This window comes from Saccopteryx bilineata, chromosome X (assembly GCF_036850765.1).
Source record: "Saccopteryx bilineata isolate mSacBil1 chromosome X, mSacBil1_pri_phased_curated, whole genome shotgun sequence".
Taxonomy (NCBI): Eukaryota; Metazoa; Chordata; class Mammalia; order Chiroptera; family Emballonuridae; genus Saccopteryx; species Saccopteryx bilineata.
Window position 1 is genome coordinate 111167025 of NC_089502.1, and position 7830 is coordinate 111174854.

Sequence of the window (7830 nt, forward strand, 5' to 3'; positions counted from 1 at the left end):
GGGAATGAGATAGGAAGTGTGTGTGGGGGGGGAGTTCAGTAGGCAAGTGTCTAAGTCCGCTCAGGCTGCCATAGCAAATACCACAGACTGGGTGGCTTACACAGCAGCCATTTATTTTCTCACATTTCTGGAAGCTGGAAGTCCCAGATCAAGGTGCTGGCAGGGTTGATTTCTCTTGAGACCTGTCTTCTTGGTTTATGGACAGTTACCTTCTCACCTTCTTCCTGTATCCTCAAATGAGGTGGGGGGGGTGGGTAAAGAAGGAAGGCTATTGGAAAAAAATACCCCAGCTTTTCCAAACTTCGGCAGGGAAATTCTTAGGTGTGTTTTATATACTTCCTCAGCAGAACCCCCAGCAAGAAGGAGCCTCAGTTGCCCACACTCTTGACTGGCTGTCCTGTCTTCCCTGTTTCACCCGTTGACCTCTTCTCCTGGAATCATCCGAGACCTTGTCTCGGGCTCTGCTTTGGGAGGAACACAGATTGTGACAGGACAGTGAGTACTTGGAGCACTGGAAACCCATAGAAGAATGAGGTTTGCAAGGGCAGGTGGTGAATTCAGGCAAAGCCACATTCCAACTGATGGTGGGTCTGTGGAGCCCTCCAGCTGGCCGTTGTTAGAACCTGGAGTGAGACCTGGGCTGTCTTCTTCCCTGCTCCATGATGACTGAGAACAGAAACCTGGTTTCCCCAAAACTACTTTCACCGAGCAACTGTGTGCACAGCTGGCTACTGAGGATCCAGGCTCTGCTGATGGGCTGGATTGACATGAGAACCATGTCAACAACTCGACTTGCAAGAATCAAGTGCTCTCTTCATCACCCCATTATGGATCCCAGTCCAACCGCCTTCCTCCTCCACTCCCAGACTTCTCTTCTCCTTTATTCTCTTCCCTCCGCCCTGGCTCCCTGTTCATCCCTTATGCACAGCATTGCATTTACCTCATTTAGTGATCTCCCTCTAAAGAACACCCCTAGTGCTCTTCTGCCCCACCTACATCTTTTCTTTCTTTCTTTTTTTTTTTTTTTTTTTTTTTTGTATTTCTCTGAAGCTGGAAACGGGGAGAGATAGACAGACTCCCGCATGCGCCTGACCGGGATCCACCCAGCACGCCCACCAGGGGGCGACGCTCTGCCTACCTAGGGGCGATGCTCTGCCCCTCTGGGGCGTCGCTCTGTTGTGACCAGAGCCACTCTAGGGCCTGGGGCAGAGGCCAAGGAGCCATCCCCAGCGCCCGGGCCATCTTTGCTCCAATGGAGCCTCTGCTGCGGGAGGGGAAGAGAGAGACAGAGAGGAAGGAGAGGGGGAAGGGTGGAGAAGCAGATGGGCACTTCTCCTGTGTGCCCTGGCCGGGAATCGAACCCAGGACTCCTGCACGCCAGGCCGACGCTCTACCACTGAGCCAACTGGCCAGGGCTACATCTTTTCTTAAATCAAGACTATTTCCTTCCCCCAAACCATTGCCAGTCACTAAACTAATTTTCTCATCCCGACACACCAACACTGAAGGGGGATATTGAGGAAAAGCAGCACAGATGGAGTCACACGGGCTACTTAGCAGTTACAAAGTGCCGTCACATATACCATCGCATTTGATCTTTCCTTCAAGTGGGTGAGGTAAGAGAGAGAGAGATAAGGGGATAACGGATTATTTCAGGTGGGGCTACCCAGGAGAAGAATCTGAAATGAGGATTTGGGTGATTTATTAAGGACCGGTTCCCAGGGGAGATTAGGGAGTGGTACGTGAGGCAAGACAGGGACCAATGGGAGGAAGCAGGGCAAAGCGGGATTGTTAGCTAAGTCTCAGCTCACCTTGATCCCACAGAAGGCTCTGTAGTATGAGTGTATCCCAACTGAGATGCAAAGGAGGAGGTGTTTATGCCCCCGTACCAGTTGGTTTTTGACTAAGCGTCTCTTTAGTGAGCAGAAATTCCCAGGCACCATCAGCCACACTGGGAACCGTTTCTCCAGGACTTGAGTGTCCTTAGCTTCCACTCTAAAGGAAGGGCTAAAGCGAGAACACAGGGAAGACAAGCACGCAAACTTCTTAAATGCCTTAGTCTGTGAGTGATAAACATCGTTTCCTTTTTCATTCGGTAGCTGAGAGAACTAGTCACACAGCCATTCCTGAATACAAAGGTACTTGAGAAATGTAGTCTGTGGCTGCCCAACTGGATGTCAATGACAACTCTATACCATGCGAGAGGGATGGAAACACAAATTTTGGTGGAATACTTGGCTGCATCCGTAGCACTTCTCAAGTTAGGACTGTTTTGAATTGATTGTTTCTCATGGTCTAAAAGACTCAAGTGGACACTGTCAAGGCTCAAGGACAGAACAATGTATTTTGTCCCAGGGATCTCTGTGGCACAGCTATGATGATGGGAAATGGTCTTACTATGAGCTGCTAGACCCAGCCCAATCTTATGGGGTTCTATACTTCCACTCCCAGTTCTGAAGAAATATTTTTCTTTACTTCAGAGGAATGTCCACCTCATTTTAGGACACAACTCCCAAACCAAATGAAACGGTCAGACCTTAAGGGTGCATCGGTATCGGTGTCCACCCCCACCCGCCCAGGTCACCAGGGTTACTGAGCCTCCCACCTTCTTGCTGCCATGTTTGGTGGCAGAAATGCCATTGTCACAGTCTGGGACACATGCTTTCACTCGTTCTTTACCTCCAACTTTTCTCAAGACCTTCCCAGAACCTGGCTGAACTCTGGAGGCCTATATACCTCTGTCTAGATCCGCCACATTCCCAGCTCACTGCTGATAAGACACAACATTTGAATTTTCTCAGGGAGGTAATGGATCTTTACTGAGTCTCGCTTTTTACTGCCTGTCTCAGCCTGGCTCCTTGTTGCCAGATGGCGTCCATTACTCAGCTGGGTGGTCACTGTGCAAGATCATAGGCTGGAGATGACCACTTTGTGTGGAAAGGTTGCAAACTTCCTGTATCTGAGAGGGATTAGCCATCAAGAAATGAAAGAAAAATGTTTTTTAGTTTCCATGTGGGAAAAAAAATGTTAAAAAGATATAAAAACAAAAACAAAAACAATGCCAGGAGAACAACAAGAGCCACTTCTAACATGAATCCAGAATGTCAAAGGGTTAAATTCAAGCATAGAATTTATGGCACATAATGTCAGATAATGGCAAGATGGTCCTTCATTATTTCATTGAATACATGGTTTCCAACATTTGTGTATGCTGAGTCATATGCTCCTTGGAAAGTTACAATTGATAGGGTTACAAGGCTACAGAAACAAAGTGGGAGGGAAATTATTAATAATGACAATTTGACTTGCTTCCAGATTACCAGCTGATCATTCTAGAAAGTTAGTTGCAACTTTGTAGTTTGGTCAGTGAAAATGATTCCAGTTAGAGCTTTGCTCCTGATAACAGGAAGCTTGGCTTTTGATTGCACTGGTTGGGTGAACTTGGGCAGGTCAGCTCTTACTTTCCCTTATATCTTTCTTCTTGGGGATTTCTATTGTCCTTTTCAGCCCTGACATCCTCTGGCTCAGGTATATTACAACTAGGAACTTATAAATGACCTCATCGTTCCTACTTATATCATCCCAGCTAAGAACATACAGATAAAGCCATGATTAATTTTATGGCTGGAACAAGGCACATTTATTGGGTATGGAGGTTTAGTTAAGACAATTAAAGTTAAGGTGACTGTTCCATAAATGACCAGAGGCATATTAAAAGGGGACTTTTGTTAATGTTAAGGAAAAGAAATAGTTGGTGACTAGTAAGATAAAGGAACTGTTAAGTGAAGGAACATCCTTGTAGCCACTGTGAATGATGCCAAGGGGCATACTTACATAGTTAAAATAAAAGACCTCAAAAGTGAATTAAATTATAATTCAAGAATATATTCTGTGTTGGATTCTTTATAAACATTATCGCCATTTTTAACCTCATCCCTGTAAACTAGATAGCATTCCCCCCATTTTACAGATGGCAGTAACTGAGACTCAGATAAAATTTTATTCCCAAGGACACCCAGCTGGGAAGTCATAGAGCTATGTCTTGTTGATTACAGAGTTCATGTGTATTTTTTCTCATACTCTACACTGCTTCTTTCAATAATGACTTAATAGTAATACTAAAGGATAAAAAGAAAAGTATTTTTAGATGAAGATCAACAGAAGAGGTACTAATACAGAGTTCTGATTATAGAGGAGAAATTCCAGCTAGCAGGCCAAATATTATGCCAGGAGTTTTAAACCACTCTATAGTGAAACATAGGATGGCGGTAAGTCTTTATGATTGTAATAATAAAAAATATGTGCAAAAATGTAAACCAGCATATTTATCTGTCAGAGATACTTAAGGAAAGAATATCAGTATCACAGCCAAGAATCTTAGCAAATGGTGGATTTAATATTTGCTTATATAAATAAATTTCAGCTTCTAGTTCTGGCAATACTATGATCAAGATAACCTGAAAACCCATTTCCCACAGTTATCTAGAAAGAAACAAATATTTATTTGAATGAATTGATGTGCACATGGGGAATTGACAGAAGCTGTGAATGAAAAGAGTACTAAAAACTAGGGCAGCAAGCTTGTGAATGATGATGTGACTGTTAGGGTGTGGGTGAATGGAGAAAGGCATTGTCTCAGTACTCTAGGGCCTTGAATGATTTAATGCCCATTTTGGGGGGATAGAGCTAATGTCTTAGGTCCTGTGAAACTAAGAGTTGGACTTGAGATATATCCATAATGTTGGAACATTCAGTGTAAAGGTAGATTAGAAGAAAATTTGCCCACTGGTAAGGGGGCTTGTTTGTCTTGTTCTAGGCTCTGAGTAGAAAAAAGTATCTCCTGAGAAATTTTGACCTATACCTCATGAGGGTTGGGAATTAAATATATATTACTTGTGTGGTCCAGGATGCCCCAAGCCAAGAAATTGTTATAAAAATTATAACAGTGAAACCCCTGGAGAGATTGGCAAAAACAGAAATAAAACTTTACAGAGGGACACTCTATGAATCAAGCCTCACAGAATTCCCATAGATAAGATTGTGCTTAAGATGAGCTCACAATTAAAAATACAAAACAGCTGAAGAAACAATCCTCTGTGGGCAAGAGACAGCAGGATTAGACACCCAAGAACTTTGGATAACATAACAATCTTTTAGAGACAGTGAAAGTTAACTTTATGTGTCAACTTGACTGGGCTAAGGGGTGTGCATATAGCTGGTATTATTTCTGGGTGTGTTTGTGAGAGAATTTCTGGAAGAGATATACATTTAAATCAGTAGACTAAGTAAAGAAGATCACCCTCACCAGTGTGGGTTGGCATCATACAATCCATTGAGGGCCTAAATAGAACAAAAAGGCAGAGAAAGGCCAAATTTACTCTCTGTTTGAACTGGGACATCTATCTTCTCTTGCTCTCAGACATCCTCTTTTCTGGTTCTTGGGCCTTCAGACTTTTACTGGGATTTACAACATTGACTTGCTTCATTCTCAGGTCTTCAGACTTGGGCTGAATGACACCATTGGATTTCTTGGTTCTACAGCCTGAGGATGGCAGATTGTGTGACATCTTGGTTCCATAATCATGCAAACACATTCTTACAATAAATCTTCTCTTCTATATCCTATTGGTTCTGCTTTCGCTGGAGAACCCTGACACAGAGACCACAAGATTAGTATGTTTAAAAACAGAAAAAATACAAACTTAAGAAGAAAATCTGGACACTATTAAAAAGAACGTGCAACTCTGGCTGGATAGCTCAGCTGGTTAGAGCATTGTCCTGAAACGTGTGAAGACTGTGGCTTTGATCCTTGGTCAGGGGACATATAGGAACAGATCAATCTCTCTTTCTTCCCCTTCTTTTCTCACTAAAATCAATAAATAAAGCTTAAAAAAGAACATGCATACTTGAAAAAACAATTAAATAGAACTTCTAGAAATAAAAATATATAGTCATTGACATAAACTTCTCAGTGCATTAGTTACCTAAGAATTATTGAGGCAGAGAGTGACATAGAGAATTACCCAGGATATGGCAGATTTAGCAGAGAGAAATAAAAATAAGAAATGGAGGTGAAAAGATTGAGAGAATTGAGTTTTAAAAGTCCCATATACAACTAATAGGAGTTTTAAAAGGAAGGACAGAGAGAATGTGGGAGAAGCAGTATTTAATGACATAAAAGGAGTTTTTCAAAACTTATGAAAGATAGTTCAGAATGCACAATTAATCCTCAGCAGAATAAATGAAAGTACAACCTAACCACATTATGGTAAAATTTCAAAGAAAAAAAGAGTATTTATTATTTTTTTGTATTTTTCTGAAGCTGGAAATGGGGAGAGACAGTCAGACAGACTCCCGCATGCGCCCGACCGGGATCCACCCGGCACGCCCACCAGGGGGCGATGCTCTGCCCATCCAGGGCGTTGCTCTGTTGCGACCAGAGCCAGTCTAGCGCCCGAGGAAGAGGCCATGGAGCCATCCCCAGCGCCCGGGCCATCTTTGCTCCAATGGAGCCTTGGCTGTGGGAGGGGAAGAGAGAGACAGAGAGGAAGGAGAGGGGGAGGGGTGGAGAAGCAGATGGACACTTCTCCTATGTGCCCTGGCTGGGAATCGAACCCAGGACTTCTGCATGGCAGGCCGACACTCTACCACTGAGCCAACTGGCCAGGGCGAAAAAAAGAGTATTTTAACAGCAATCTGAGAAGAGAGACAGATTCCCCGCTCAGGAAGGATGTCAAGACTAGCAGCAGGTTTCTCACCAGTAACAATAAAAACCAAAAAACAATGGAATAATTTCTTCAGAAGACTGAGAGCAAACACTTTATCTAGAATTCTATACTCTGTTAAATTATTCATCAGTAATGAAGGTGAAACCAAGACATTTGGAGAAATAAAAACTATCTACCATTAACATTGCCACTGAAAAGACTACTAAAGTATGTACTCCAGGAAAAAAGGAAAATGCTCCTAGAAGGTAAGTGTGTAATGTAAGAAGCAATGTTAAATAAGTTGGTGAGTGCAGATTTGTGAAATAACAGCAGTGCTGTCTAATTTGAAGCACCAACTAAAATAGGACAATAATACCATAGGAGAAAGGTAATTGAAATTAAAGTACTCTAAGTTCCTCTTATTTTTCAGGATGAGAGCAGAACTATTGATTAACCAAAAACCATGTTATGTCAAGTATGTATGTTAAAAATTTAAGGGTAATGTTAACAGTGTAGAAATAAAGTACAGAATTTCCAAACCCAGTAGAGGGGGAAAAGAGAGAATAAAGAAAACTTAGTAATCTAATGAAAGAAACAGAATAAAAGAGAAACATAATAAATAGCACAAAATAAGATGACATACACAAATATACCAAATCATACATCAAAATAAATGGAAAAAATATTTCAGTTATGAGGTACATGAAGAGTGCAAATGATTTTGTAACTTAGTGAGTACACTGCTCTATAAAAAAGTAAGACACTCCTTTCTACTAGAGCAGAATTCTAATGACACCAATGTAATGTTTGGAGTGGGTAGGTAGAAACTAGAAGAATGTAAGGGATTGCTGTAGTAGTTCTCTTTTTCCAGGGGAAATGTATCCATTCCACTTGTTACAATCACATAAAAATCACTCCAAAACTTAGTAACTTCAAATAACCACAGTCATTTTATTATCTCTCCTGATTTCTGTGCATCAGGAATTCCAAAAGGACTTGACTAAGTGGTTCTGGCTTGGAATCTCTCGTGTGGTTACAGGCAGATCAGGGTTGGAGCAAGTGGAGGCTGGTTGGGCATCTTTCTCTCCTCATGTGGTCTCGGAGCCTTTCCATGAGGTCTCTC

General features: G+C 42.2%; 1 non-coding gene across 1 annotated transcript; it reads right to left on the minus strand.

The window, feature by feature from the left end:
* Positions 1 to 6594: 6594 nt before the first annotated feature.
* TRNAG-GCC (transfer RNA glycine (anticodon GCC)) lies at positions 6595 to 6670 on the minus strand. Its single transcript has one exon. It is a non-coding gene; the product is annotated as a tRNA-Gly (tRNA).
* Positions 6671 to 7830: the final 1160 nt, after the last annotated feature.